The 14,547-nt window shown below is 52.8% G+C and overlaps 5 non-coding genes across 5 annotated transcripts; 2 read left to right on the top strand and 3 right to left on the bottom strand.

Moving 5' to 3' along the window:
• The first annotated feature begins 306 nt into the window (after positions 1–306).
• Positions 307–378, top strand: TRNAE-UUC. The gene has a single exon. It is a non-coding gene; the product is annotated as a tRNA-Glu (tRNA).
• Positions 379–1,664: 1,286 nt separating this feature from the next.
• TRNAA-UGC lies at positions 1,665–1,736 on the top strand. Its single transcript has one exon. It is a non-coding gene; the product is annotated as a tRNA-Ala (tRNA).
• A 7,295-nt stretch (positions 1,737–9,031) lies between these two features.
• On the bottom strand, positions 9,032–9,104 carry TRNAF-GAA. Its single transcript has one exon. It is a non-coding gene; the product is annotated as a tRNA-Phe (tRNA).
• A 1,496-nt stretch (positions 9,105–10,600) lies between these two features.
• TRNAS-UGA lies at positions 10,601–10,682 on the bottom strand. The gene has a single exon. It is a non-coding gene; the product is annotated as a tRNA-Ser (tRNA).
• Positions 10,683–13,987: 3,305 nt separating this feature from the next.
• On the bottom strand, positions 13,988–14,060 carry TRNAR-UCG. The gene has a single exon. It is a non-coding gene; the product is annotated as a tRNA-Arg (tRNA).
• Positions 14,061–14,547: the final 487 nt, after the last annotated feature.

Raw genomic sequence — 14,547 nt, 5'->3', positions numbered from 1 at the left:
ATCGGCTCACTGTCCTTCCCACAAGAGTCGGCTGCTGAGAGGGTTGCGATGGGGTAAATAAAGGCAGAGGAGGATTGTTCTTCATGGATTTTCTTTGTGTTGCTCTGTGATCCTGCTGGAGGAAGCATCATTTGAGTTTGTTTCAGTGCCTTGGGTTGGGCTGAGGTTGTGACCCTGAGTACAGGGGTTCCTGCACACTCTGCTCTTAGCCCCTCAGGGAGTGGACAGTGGAGCAGCTTCAGAAGTTGGATAGAAAGTAGCCTAAGAAAGTGTAGCATAAGTGAGAAGAAAAACAGTATCATCTGCTCCCTGGTGGTCTAATGGTTAGGATTTGGCATTTTCACTGCCAAGGCCTGGGTTCAATTCCCAGTCAGGAAAAAGTGACTTTAAACCAAAAATACTTCAGTTATTCTTCACTTGCAATATAAACAAATGCATGGTATTTTCCTAATTCCCCCATCTTCCTAGTGTCTCTGTGGCAGGGCTGGCACCAGCATAGCAAGCAGGTCCCTGGGGCGGCCAATGAAAAGGGGAGGCTTCAGCGACAATTCAGCCCTCTCAGTCCCTCTAGGAGGGAAGCAACTTGCTGCCAAAAGCAGCTGAGGTAGAGCTGCCCTTGATTGCAGCTTTTTTTTTTTCCCACTTGGGGTGGCAAAAACACTGGAACTGGCCCTGCTCCATGGAAGATAATTTGTTAAATCCCAGATGAGTGGAGTTATATCAGTTCTCAGCCTGAGTCCTTAGGTCTTAATCCTGAGGATATTGTCCCACCATGGGCCATTTCCTTCCTCTCTTTCATACAGAAGCACAATTTTCCTTGCACAGACACAGAACAGCAAGATCTTTCTCTGTCCCTTGTGCAAAGCAGGGAGCCAAAATCCATGGAAACAATGGACAAGCAGGGGGCCCTGGGCACATCCAGCCCTGGCCGTGAGATGTTCCCTCCCCTCTTTCTTTATGCCCCTGTTGTTATTTCATGGATTGTCTGGGATGGGGGAAAAGCTGAGTTCACTGCAGGTGGAGGCGGAAAGAATCCTGAAAAACTCAGGCCCCAACCCCTGCTACCAGGATCACCGAGGTGCTGAGAATCTGCATGGGAAAGGGACTGTGTGAATTGTCAAGGTGGGGAATGAATAACAATCTACAATTAGATTCACCTCATTAACCACCGACACAGGCTAACTCTGCTGCCAATAGAAGGGAAACTGGGAGCGATTCTTTGCTGCTCAGCCATGGAAACAGTGACCCCATTGCACCGCAGTGAATGTGCTGGGGAAAGCTGGACTTCACAGGCAGGTGCAATAGCAGATCCTAGAAACACCTGGAGCTTCCCACAGCACTGCTGCCACCAGGGTCAGGTGTTGAGTGACTCACAGCGCCCCTCCCCTCCCATTACCTTCCAGCAGGGGGTGGCAGCACCCCCCACCCAATACAGGGGAGAGGGCTGAGTGTTTCTTTGCACCCTGAGTCCAGGGCACCCACTCTCTCTGCCCCACACATCGAATCTGGCCCTGCTGCAAAGTGACCCCTAAGAACCAGCAGCCTCCAGGACAGCAGGTTTGGCCTCAGATCAGGGAATGTGTCCCCCATGCTGCTTTTAGGCCACTGGATGGTCTGGAAACAGGAGGGCTTTGAGTGCAACCTATATCACACATGGCCCATCTGGGGATGTAGCTCAGTGGTAGAGCACATATTTTGCATGTATGCGGTCCTGGGTTCAATCCCCAGCATCTCCAGGTTCTTTTCACCCTGCTGCTTTGCTCATGCCCAGAGGGGATGTGGCCCAGCAATCTCCCTGCAGGAGTTTCAGTCCTGCTCAGTGAGGGGCAAGTGCCAATTGCATGGAAGGTCTGGGGGGTTTCTGCTCCTAAGTCTCCTCAGTACATTTAAGATTCCCACCTGCTGTGCTGCTTGGGACAAGGGTAGATGAGAAGGGCGAATCCTCCAGCACTGGAGGGAAAGGTCCCATCTGCACAGATTGAGAGGCAAAGACTAGACTTACTTCTTTTCTGGGCCCAATCTTTTCACCTGGTATAGCCCTTGTTCCAGCTCAGGTGATAGCTAGGGGATGTCTCATGACTGCAGCCATGTTTGTTCAGTTCCACCCTCTTATACAGCTTTGGTACAAGGCAGGAATCTTTTGTCTCTGTCTTGGGGAAGAGCCCCAGGTTTAAGATGGATTCCTGTATCAGGTGACATGGTCACATGTCCTGTGAGACCCCAAGCCTTCATTCTTCCTGGCCTGACTCACAGATGGTGCAGGACAGAGCCATCTCCAATCAATTGTCCTGGTTAATGGGAGCCATCAAGAGTCCAAACCACTGTTAATGGCCCACACTTTGCATCATTACAACAGGACCTCAGAGTTATAGTTCATAGTTCTAGTTTCAGATCCAAGAATAGTCCATTCAGACAAATAGGATGAACACACACAGTAGATTATAAGCTTTGTAATGATACTTTACAAGAGACCTTTTGCATGAAGCATAGTCCAGTCACTTTATATTCACACTCATTAGCATATTTTCATAAAATCCTATGGAGTGCAACGTTATAGCAGGGAAAGGGTTTTACTGCAGCACCTGGGAGCAGTTGAGTATCATGTTCAGGCTGTGGCATGAGTTCCTCCAGGTTTCTCGTAAGCACACAGGGACCTTAGGGGGTGCTCTCGATACAGGAATGGCCCCGACATGATAAAGTGATGGGAACTGCATTTCCCTTTTTTATTTCTGTATTTCCAATGACATTTCTGTTTGTGATTTCGTTTTGCTTTGTATAATTGTGTTTTCTCCTGGATTTGATATTTAACTAAAAACAGAATAATGTCTCAGGGCGCCAGATGGAGGAGCAGGCTGGGGCTAGGACTGCTAAGAGAGCGAGAGTAGCAGGTTTTCTGTATTGTTTCCTGCCCTCATTTTTCTTGACTGGTTTCTCTTCTGCACAAAATTTGCCTTTTTTTAAATGTGAGCCTGGCTAGCTCAGTTAGCAGTGCATCAGAATTTAATCTGAGGGTCCAGGGTTCAAGTCCCTGGTCAGGCAAAGGGTATGGCTATACTTACCAATCTGCAGCGCTGGTAGTTGCAGCACTGGTTGTGCAGGGCCAGAGCTGGTGTGTGGCCATGCTACCAGCACTGGTGTGGGGCAGTATTTGCAGCACTGTTAAGAGTGATGCATTATGGGCAGCTATCCCAGCATTCAAGTGGTGGCAATGTGCTTTTCAAAAGAGGGGGGTGGGGTCTAGTGTGACAGGGAGCGTGGGGAGAAAGAGAGGGGGGATTTTTGGAGCCAACACTGTGTGTTTAGCTTCCTGCCTTGAAAAATCAGAACATGTTTCGGACCCCTTAGTCTTAACTCTTAATTGCAAACAGCCTGCAGCCAACACAACTCCCCGCTGTTTCATTCACTCTCCCTGCCTGCCTCTCATTTGATTGTTTACAGCCAGGTACAGATGATCACAGCAAACAGGAGCTCTGTTTGTTTTTTAGATAAGCAGCAGTGGCAACGGAGCTCCGGGCGGAGCTCGTTCATAACAAAACAAAGAGAGGCTGCATAACAAAACAAAGAGAGTAATTTATAAAAGCATTCTGGGATACATCTTATACCCTGGAGGCCAATCACAGCGCTGGTGTGTGGCCACACTTGATGACCAGCGCTGCAGCACCAGCGCTGGAATTCTTATTCCCCATGCTGAGTGAGGTGTACGGCCAGCGCTGCAGCCAGGGAGTTGCAGCGCTGGAAGTGCCCTGCAGGTGTGGCCACTTACTAATTGCAGCGCTGGTGGAGGCTTTCCAGCGCTGCAACTCGCCAGTGTAGCCATACCCAAAGAAACACTTTCCCCCTGTGACATCCCCAAAGAGTTTCAGGAGGACTCTCCTTGACTTTAGTTTTTCCTTTTCAGGACATGGCCTTTCCCAGGAAGGGCCCTTTACTGCCTGGGACTGAAGGTGCTACTTCCTCACCTGTCCACTGGCCTCACAGTCTGGAGGAAGAAAGGCCTCTGGGCCTGCAGCAAAATCTGTGCGCTGACTTTTTGAGCAAATGCAGGGCTGGCCAGACAGGCATGTTCCCACTGAGTCCTCCCTGCCAGAAAAAATTGTCCCCACAGACAGGGGCGGCTCCAGACCCCAACACGCCAAGCGCATGCTTGGGACAGCAAGCCGTGGGGGGTGCTCTGCCGGTCACCGCGAGGGCGGCAGGCAGGCTGCCTTCGGCGGCCTGCCTGTGAAGGGTCCGCTGGTCCTGTGACTTCGGCGGACCTCCCGCAGGCAAGCCACCGAAGGCAACCTGCCTGCCGTGCTTGGGGTGGCAAAATGCCTAGAGCCGCCCATGCCCACAGAGTCCTCCCTGCTGGAAGTCTACAGTAATCAACAAGTGCTCTGCTGGTCCCATGGTGTAAGGGCCAGCACTCAGGACTTTGAATCCTGCAATCTGAGTTGAAGTCTCAGTGGAATCTGAGAATAATTCCTGTGCCACAAACCCTGCTGGGTCTTCCAAGGCTCTGTCTTGCTTTCTCAAAGGCCATGAAAGCCACTACAAAAGGGTTTTTTTTCCTGCTGATAATAGCTCACCTTAACTGATCACTCTCATTATGGTGTGTATGGCAACACCCAATTTTTCATATTCTGTGTGTATATACCAGTAATTCAAACCCTATTAGGGCTCCAAAGGGAGCCACAATAGGTTGTGGTTTCTTTTTCAGATCTCTGTGTTTTGAAGCAGAAGATGAAAGTGGAAAGTAATCAGAACTCGGGTGGAAGTTGATTGTGTCCCTTTTAAGACAGTCTCTGAGCTGCTGATGGCTTTGGATCCAAAAGCCAAGCCCGAAAGCTGGTGTGAATGCAAATGACCTAGCTGATGGGGGAAGGAGAGAGCTGCCCATCAGTGGCAGCACAAAGGAGCTGTAAATAATAAATACATCTGGTCAGCAAACAAGCTACTGGAAGACTCAGATTGTGGCCCTCCAGGAAAGGGAGATGAAAGAACAAGTCAAGCCTGAAAATAAGGGGGACAGGTTAACCCTAAGGAGTGTGTGTGTGTGTGTGTGTGTGTATGTACAGTGCTAAAGCTAAATCTAAAGCTGTCTCACAGCTATTACCTGAGGATAAACTTAAAGCTTGGTGCAGCAGAGAAACTATTGCAAACTGGGTCTGTTGTACAAGAGCGGAAACTGAGGCACACCACCTCATGACTTTCATAAATGACCAGCAAGTGGGGTAATTCACTGTCTGACTATAGAACAAAATAAGGACAGCCTGGAGGGAATTCTTCTGTTTTTCCTGCAATTAGCAAGGACATTTGTAAAAGGAAGTGGTATTATTATTATTAAGCACTAATCTGTCCCCATCGGGGGGGGGGGTGTGGAAATTGTTTCTTTTGTTTTTCAGACACTCTACAAGGAAGCTGGTGCCAGCAAAAGACTAACCCATAATACCATGAATTTATGTTTTGTGGTGTTTGTCTTGTTGTTAGCATTGTTGTGTTTCAATTAACAGAAAACCTCATGACATGGGTGGGGATAGCTTCAAAAGGCTGATCTGGGGGAAGATGTGGATGGAAATTCAAAATGCTCAACTAGGAGGCCAGCACCTGTGTAACAGTTACCGTGGTATCTGGAAGTGAATCGGCAGCTAAGGTGGGCCCCACGAGCCCTATGGGAATAATGAGAAGGGGATTTGCTCACTGGGAATCAATGGAGGGGTGTGTAAAATGGTGTAAATCCAGAGAAGATGTTTGAATGTGCCCCTCCCTGATGGCCGTGGAGGAGCACACCCAATGGCCCGTGGCAAGGGGTGGACAATTGGGTGTACTGTGTATGAGGTGTTTTGCTGGAAATGTACATATTACTGGGGGCACAATTACACCAGCCCCTAACCAAACTCCACACTACACAATGCTCTCTGGGCTTTGGCGCACAGATAGATCTGTGAATCTTACTGCTGTGAATAATTGAACCAGGGCATATGGCCTGATTCCACACCACGTGGTTAAGTTGGTTTGGACAATAACCCATTTCTCTGTGGACATTCAATGGACTTATGATATGGACAAAAGCACGAAAACCTGCAGCGGCAGTGTATTGCAGCTGCCAGCAACTGGACACGTTAAGAGCTTGACCCCGTCGAAGGAGGAGAGGAGGTGTTTCGGTGGTGGCCGGGATGTTGGACCATGCGGCAGTGCTCAGGTCTCTCGGTGTTGCTGTGGATTGTTACAGCGGCTGGTGTATTGCTAAGTATACTTGTGTTACGTTGCCTATGGAAATAACTGAGAAGTAATGGAGTAAGCCCCTCCCCACTGTACTAGACAACTTGGACCCAACCTTCCCGGGCCCACTATAGTGGGAAGTCTGGAACACTAATTGGAACGGGTGTGGCACGCCCGTACGAGAGAAGGTGCAGGGCACTGCACTACGCACGGGGCAGTGGGACAAATGGAATATCAACACCTTCCACCTTGATGCCTGGCCCTTTCAGGAAATGTATCACCATATGTCCTATGTTTTGCTAAGGAGGTGAATGGGAACAGGGACACAGGCAAGGCTCTGTGTGTCAGGGCTGGGACGGGGACACTGAGGAAGGAAACTGGAATCATTGCTTGCTGGAAGTTCAACCCAATAAACATCTCATTGTTTGCACCTTCAGACTTTGGGTATTGCTGCTCTGTGTGTACGCAAGAAGGACCCGGTAATGGGAGGGTGAAGGGATAAACCCTCTAACACTAACTAACATCTAACACACATTTGAACCTCTTCTTTTCACACCATTGCTCATTCTCAGAGGCTGCTTTGTCTTCAGACAGATCCATTCTCTTTCAGGACGGCCTTGCTCTTTCTGTCTGTTTCACTCACTGAGGTGTCAGAGTAAACACTCCCCTTCCCTCTAGTCTCAGACAAACACTAGTATTAACTGTTTGCTACTGATGGGTTTAGAAAGCATTTGTCAAGATGCCATTTCTGGGGGATTTTTCCCAAGATCCAGTATTTTGTGTTCAAACATCTCCCAGCTTCCTTGGTGAAAATAAGGGCAAGGTTGCCTTGCAATATAGAAGCAGTTTTTCCACCCTGGATGGGACTCCAACCCACAATCTCTGACTTAGAAAGCCATTGCCTTGTGCATTAGGCCACTGGGGCCCTCTGAAAGAATTGAAAGAATAGAAATTCCATCTCCTAAATGCATATTTCTCATATTAACTTGGAAGCCAAATACCCTCTTTCTGCACCTTACAGAAATGTCTGCATCCCCTGGCAGCGAGGCTACAGGGGAGGTCGCTTACAGAGCTGAGCACCACCTTTCTGCCGGCCATCTTTAGAGAAGAAGGCTCTTTCCCCTGACAGCCACACAGCGCTGCCCAGCGCCCCGAGAGCCTCCCTCGTGTTCTCCCGCAGCAGCTGCCTGCCCGTGTGGGTGGGAAAAGGGGACCAGGAAGCAGTGCAGCCTCATTCCGGGACAGGAGGCCCTCGCCACGCCCAGGCCTGCCTCTTGCCTTCAGCCCAGGCAGCCAGAGGTGCCAGGAAATAAGGAAAAGGGGATGAATGAAGAAGTCAGGAAATAACAAGGAAATGAAGAGGTTTGTCGAACGGGTTTCTGCCCGATTTACCATCTTCTCAGCTACCGCTCAAAGTTAAAGACCTAAAGTCAACCTATTGGCAAAAGTACAGATTGTTAGGTGGGAATTAAAAGGAGCTGCTGTCACAAGTGTTAGGTGCCTGCAAGCAGCATGCAGACCATTTAAAACCACTGCAATTAGAGGCTCAGATGAAACGTTTGTCCTAAATCAGAAACGACAATAGGAGGACCAGCAGAACGCCACTCTAGGTAAACGGCCGAGTACTGGAGGCCGTTAGAGGCAAAAAGTCATTCCTCAAAATTTGGAAATCAGATCCTAGTGAGGATAATAGGAAGGTGCACAAACTCTGGCCTGTTAAGTGTCAAAGTGTAACAAGTCAGGCCAAGAAAGAATCTGAGAAGCAACATGCTAAAGACACAAAAGCTAACTATAAATCCGGTCAGTGCGACTCCTGGCCTGTCCCCGCAGAAAGGTGAACCCCCTCTGTGGCTGGAGTGAGCTCCTCTAAGACGACCTCACTACAGACCTGCGCCAGGTAGTGCTCATTGTAAAAATGTTTCCTCTGATGGTTGGGAAAACGGGACCAGCGGGCCTCAGGCCAGCTGACACAATTAAAATCCCCCCCAACACCAAACATCATGCAGTCCAGAGGAAGGGAGCCTTTGATCTTCCCTCTCATGCCTTAACTGGGGACCATACACACTAATATAGCCGTAACCAGTGCCACAGAGCACAAAGCCCACCAGTAATGCCCTCCCTGGTCTAAGCTCCACCACCTTCTGTACTCGCACCGCGAATGTGAAGAACAAGACTCCAGCCCCATCATTCTTCCTTGGCCAGGAGACCCTTCCTCCAATCACCCTCTGCCCATTGAGCTACTCTAGAGTCATGAATGTGCATTTCCTGAACACTCACCATGTCCAAGTCCAGCTGCTCCAAGGCACTGAACATCAAGCGCCTCCTCTTGGGCCTCCAAATGCCTGCCACCTTCCACAGGGTCACTTTCACAGATGCCCCTTCCCTGGTATTGCCCTTGCTCAGCCGCAGAGAGGAGTTTTCGCCCCCAATCCCTGCCTGTCACTGCCCGGCAGCCCTCTGGCACCATTCCTGAGGGACACCCTGCCTTGCTCTCTCCCTGCCATGTTGGGAAAGACAGCTCCCATCTCTCCTTGTTAAAGGTCAGGTGGGCCATCTAGGGGCAGAAGCCCATTCTATGTTTTCCTACTGCAGAGCCCAAGATCAGAGACTCACTTTCAGTGCCACCCAGAGGGGAGGCAAGCAGGGGAATTTGCCCCAGGAGCCCCATGAGAATACAGTATTGCAACTTTTTTTTAATGAAGGGGCCCCCAAAATTGGTTTTTTTCCAGACCCCCTGGATCCTCAAGGGCAGCTCTGCGCACCTTGGGTGTAGACACCAAAGTGCTCCCAGAGAACAAGCCGCCACTGCACAAAGAGGGATGAAAGAACCTGCCAAAGCCTGGAATTGAACCAGGGACCTTTAGATCTTCAGTCTAACGCTCTCCCAACTGAGCTACTTTAGCAGCTGTATATGAGCATTTTGGCCTGTTGCTTCTCTGCCTGGGATGTTTTTGAAGCAGTTGCACACAAAAAGGACATCATTGTGAGCGGCCCATGAAGACAAGACTCGCTTTTGCCAGCCTTGCTCAGCTTGACTTGCTGCCTCACCCGTTCCTGCCCTAGTGCCCGGGTTGACCTGGTGGTGGAAGGGGACTGGGGGCCAGTGGTGCGGGGAGGAAGTTGAGCTGGACCCTGAGCTAGACTAGACCCTGGCGGTGAGAGTCTGGCCACCACTTGCCCCCCCCCGTTGTCCTGGCTTCCCGCACTGGGCGTCATTTCGGGAGGGAAGTGGGGCTTCTGCCTCCCCTCCCCGATTTTCACACCGCAGAGGAGTGCGAACAGGGAAACGAACGGCTGCTCCACACCCCACCGGAGGAACCCAACGCCCTTAGGTGTGGGGAGTAAGAAGTGGCCGTTGGCTGACAGGGCCTGTCCCCGAGGAGCTGGAACAGCAGCTGCCACCTCCCCCTTGGCTCCAGGCTGTGGGAAATGCTCATTGCCTGGCTGCATGGGCGGCTGCTGCTCTGTGCTCTGGAGAGCGTCTGTATTGCTCTGTCAACCCCCCGTCTTCACTGAGCCAGTCTGGTAAGGTCCCAAGTGCCCCCTCCGGCCTGGCAGCTGAGAGTCTGTGCAGACATCAGCCCCCCTGCCAGCCCCACAGGCAGCAGCAGTGCCAGCCCCCCAGCACCACAGGGGCACTCAATGCACTTCCTGTGGGGAAATGGCTCCTTGGCGTCCAGCTGCTAGAGTGAGAGCCAGGAGAGAGCAGTGTCTGGCTCACCGTGGGGGAGAGAAGAGACCTGGTGAGTGCGGATCTCCCTAAGCCTCCCCCGCAAGGCTGGTCAGTTGTATTGTCACTGTGAGAGTCAGTGCTTCCCTGCAGGGCCGGCCCTAGAGTGATCCAGGGTCTGGGACAAATTCCCCCTTTCCTCCCCAAGCCCTTCCCCCACCCCTGTCCCATCTCTTCCAGTCCTGCACCTTCCTGCCCCATTCCTCTCCCTGCTCCTCCCCCTCCCTGCCCAGTGCCTCCTGCACCCCACTGAACAGCTGATCACTGGCAAGTGGGAGGTGCTGAAGGGGAAGAGGAGGAGCTTGTCAGCAAGGCCTGTAGTGGGGCAGGGGGGGAGCTGGCTGCCAGTGGGCGCTGAGCACCATTTTTTTCTGTTGGTTCTGCAGCCCCGTAGCTCCCATGGAGTCGCTGACTTGGCTCCTTTCGCACTCTAGAGAGAGGAGCAGAACCAGGGCTATGGCTGATCTATGGGGCACCAGGTGAGTGGCAGAGGCTTCAGGTGCTGAGAGTTTGCCTGACCCCTCAGGGACACAGTGTGAGGTGGTGTCCCAGGGATCTCTATGAAAGGAGCAGAACAGGATTTACTTGGGGTGGGGAGAGAATTGAGAGTGTCTCAGAGGGTTGTACAGAGGTGTTGCCTGGGTGAGAGACTGGCTAAAACACAGGCCTCGCTGTGAGCAGGATTTGAACCTGCGCAGGGGAACCCTATTGGATTTCAAGACCAACGCCTTAACCACTCGGCCATCACAGCTATGAGCATAAAACTGCCCCAATGCCAGAGAAACTGGTAAATAATCCCAATGCCCAGGCGTGAAGTGATCTGAACTACAGAATTCCCGCCGCAAACCTGGCTCCCAAAGCACAGGGGGTTTGTTCTGTTTGCTTAGCCATGGCCACAGGAGTCTTTGCTGCTTTTACAGATCCAGACTAACACGGCTACCCCTCTGATACTCCTAGTGACACTCTCCAATGGATCCCCATCCTCCACCCACCTTGAGCTAGGTAGGAGCGGATCATTATTATCCCTACTTGAAAGAGGGAGAAGCCAAGGCTGAGACAGGAGAATTGACTTGTCTTAAGTCACACAGCCAGTCAGTGGCAGAGTTGGGAATAGGACCCAAGAGCCCTGATTTTCATACTAACCATCAGATCGTGAATTTCAAACACTAAATGACCTGAATAAAGTGCTTTCAGATGAGCTCCAGACCAACAACAGTGCACAGTAATTATTCAGCAAGTATTTGAGGAGAACTGCAACGTTAGAGAGAATCATGAACTGTTCAGGGACAATTAATGCAGCAAAATTTGTCAACATATAATAGGTTCTGACTTATTTCCTTGGTCTTAAAAGAGAACAACAAGGACCTGAGTCTCCTCCCTGTCAATAACCCCCTGCTCAGCCAATCAGGGTAGAGACTGAGGACGAGAGGCTGAGGGTTCTCACCAGAGAGCCCAAAGGGTGGCCCAGGTCACCGGTGGGGATCACTGCCCGAGCACTATTTCAGCCCCACATTTTTGGGTGGACCTCCCACAGTGGGAGCTGCCGAGCACTCCCCCACAACACACACATACACACACACACATACACACACACACACACACTCACTGCTCCTGGTGTTGGGAGGGGAACAGGTGAAAGGACAAAAGAAGCAAGAGACAAAGAGAAAGGAGGAAGGGATGGATGGAGGAAAAGGCGAAACAAAAAGGACAAACCCTAATGACCCCAGTGGTTCTAAGGGACAAAATCCCAGGTGCGGAATAAAATTCTGCCTCCTTAAGTTCGTGTTTTCCATGCCTAGAATTCAACTGTCACCAGATGGATCAGACTGAACAGGTTTCAAACCTCGAGGAGGCTCTTACCTTCTAAACAGGGACGGCTGTTTTCTAGTAAAATCACTAAAATGGGAGGAGAAAACTCAAAAGAGGTTCCTCCTGGTGCTCACGTACCTGAACCCGAATACTCTCTCAGTCCTCAAAGGGAGACCTGGAGAAGGAGACTTGCTGAATCAAAGCCACAGGGGTCTCTGAGGTTTCCCCGGCCCCTCGCCCCTGTCCTGCCTGGCTGATGTCAGCATCTCTCTGTGAGGTCACCACCTCCCCACCACCTTTGACCAATAGTCTGAGGTCCTGCAAAAGGCCTTTGTGATGTCACTGCCTGTCACGGACTCACAGATCGTGCCCACTCTTGGCCCCGTGCGGTCCGTGGGGGATGCCCCTTTCAGTGCGACAGCCCTTCTCGGGGGTCCACTCTCTCTCAGGGTCAGACCCCTCCACCTCCTGGAGCCGCACCTCTCTGAGCCTTAGCACGTCTGTCTCTCGCCGTGGGCCCCCTCAGGGAGTCCACGCGCTCTGGACCCCCTGGGCCTCCTCACCCCCGAAGGGGTTGATGCCCCCTGTTCGCTAGACCGGAGTGACTCTCAGCCAGCATAAAAGAGGAGGGTTTATTGAGACTTGAACACAGCACAGGCAGGGCCGGCTCCAGACCCCAGCGCGACAAGCACGCGCGTGGGGCGGCAGTTGTCGTCAGGGGCGGCAGATTGGGCTGGCGGACCTGCCGCAGTCATGCCTGCGGGAGGTCCACCGGAGCCCCGGGACGACCAGACCTGCCGCAGGCATGACTGCGGACGGTTCGCTGGTCCCGCGGCTCGGCTGGACCTCCCGCAGGCATGACTGCGGCAGCTCAACCGGAGGCGCCAGACCAGCCAACCGTCCGCAGCTGCGGGAGGTCCAGCCGAGCCACGCGACTAGCGGACCCTCACCAGTCAAGCCAGCGGGAGGTCCGCTGCTCCCGGGGCCCCGGGGCGTCTCCCGTGCATGACTGCTTGGGGCGGCCGAATATGTAGAGCCGGCCCTGAGCACAGGAAACTCTCAGGGCCTCAGGCCTGGCCTCCCTCAGCCCAGCACATCCCAGTCCCCCTGCAGCCAGGTGGGCTCTGCCTGCTTCCCCTCGCCAGCCCAGAGCCCCCCTGCTTCCCAGCTGGGCCTCTTATATCCCCGGCCCCAAGCCCCACCTCTGTCCATTGTCTTTTCTCCAGGTACACAGGGTTGCCTGGGCCTCCTCACCTCTCTGCCCCCCTCTGGCTGGAACAGGTTGGTCACGGGGTCCTCTCCCCGCAGCCCATTGTCCTCTCACTGGCCAGAACTGGCTGTGACTCCTGAGCTGGGTCTCCGGGTCACCAGGTCACCAGTCACTGGGTCTCCATCCTCCAGGCCATCAGCCAGGGTCCCAAGTCCCTCTCCGGTCCTCTGTAACAACAAACTCCCTCTCCCCTCACCTTGTTAAACCAGTAACACCTGGGGACACTGAGTCCCGCTCCCTGTGCATGCAAACCACTGGAAAACACAGAAAACCCCAAGAAAATCCCCAACTTCGTCACAGAGCCCAGCACACCTCTCCTCCTCTGGGCACCTAGAGCAGAGGCGGCTGGTGCTGATGGCTCCAAGGGAAGGCTTAAAAACCACAGAGCAACTGAGGTCAGGGCCAGAGGAGGGCAGGCCTATGCCTAGGTGTGGCCTTCAGACAGGCACAAAAACACCCAGCCAGGCTGCTCCCTGCCATGCCAAACACCCACTGAAGGCCACCCACAGACCAGCATGTGGGGCGGCTGCTGATGCTCTGTGGCCATTATCGACGACGGTAGGAAAGCAGGGCCAGCCCCCTGGTGGTGCCTCTTACTGTTCCCACTCTCCATGCTCACTTTGGCAGTGGGGCAGGAGATTTTACCCCAAGAGGCTTTTCCCCAGCTGGCGAGAAGCAGAGAAACACCCAGGCTCCATGTAGCAACCCCCCTACAGCACAGGGACAGGTGCACACTTGGAAGAGGGAAACTGCTCCACACGCTAGCCCGGGCAGCCGCCCATTTTCTTTGGCAAGTCAGGAAGGGGAAAGGCGAGACTGGAAGCACCTGGGGCTCATGCCCCAGCCTTTGTGACACCCACCGCCAACTCCTTCCCGGGGCTCTAGCTGAAGCCAGAGCATTGGCCTGAGCGGCCAAGAAGAGGTTCCAGCCCTGAAGGGAGCAGGACTTTCAGCCCAAAGGTAAAACTACACAAGCACAACCACGAAGGGACTCGAACCCTCAATCACCTGATGCGAAGTCAGACGCCTTATCCATTAGGCCACGTGGTCACATAGAAAAAGGCACTCCAGGCACTTCTTTGGAAAAGGCAGATACTGACGCATCCGACGAAGTGGGGATTCACCCACGAAAGCTCATGCTCCAATACATCTGTTAGTCTATAAGGTGCCACACGACTCTTTGCTGCTTTTGCAGACACTGTGTTTCTCAGGTCAGCTACTGAGGGGGGCCGAGACTCTCTGGACACAAGAAGTCGAGTTCCCAGCGACACGTGAGACTTAATTCTCTGGAGCCAGGTGCAGGGCTTTGGCAGGGAGGCTCAGGCATGGGGGATTGGGGTGCAGCAGACGGACCGGCTGTCTAGGTGCAGAGATTTAGTCGCACTGAGGAGGAGGAGGAGGAATCTTGCTGACAGGCAGTGGCCAAGGCCAGTGGAACCACTAGGCGAACTAGTCAGCCGCCCAGGGTGTCAAGTGGTTGGGGGGGCACCAAAATGCGCACTCAGGGGAGGCGGGGGAGTGGAGGTGAGCTGGGGCA

This window comes from Mauremys mutica, unplaced genomic scaffold (genome assembly GCF_020497125.1).
Source record: "Mauremys mutica isolate MM-2020 ecotype Southern unplaced genomic scaffold, ASM2049712v1 Super-Scaffold_100355, whole genome shotgun sequence".
NCBI classification, from domain to species: domain Eukaryota; kingdom Metazoa; phylum Chordata; order Testudines; family Geoemydidae; genus Mauremys; species Mauremys mutica.
The sequence above is the reverse complement of the archived record's forward strand: the minus strand, read 5'-3'. Positions and strand labels throughout refer to the sequence as shown.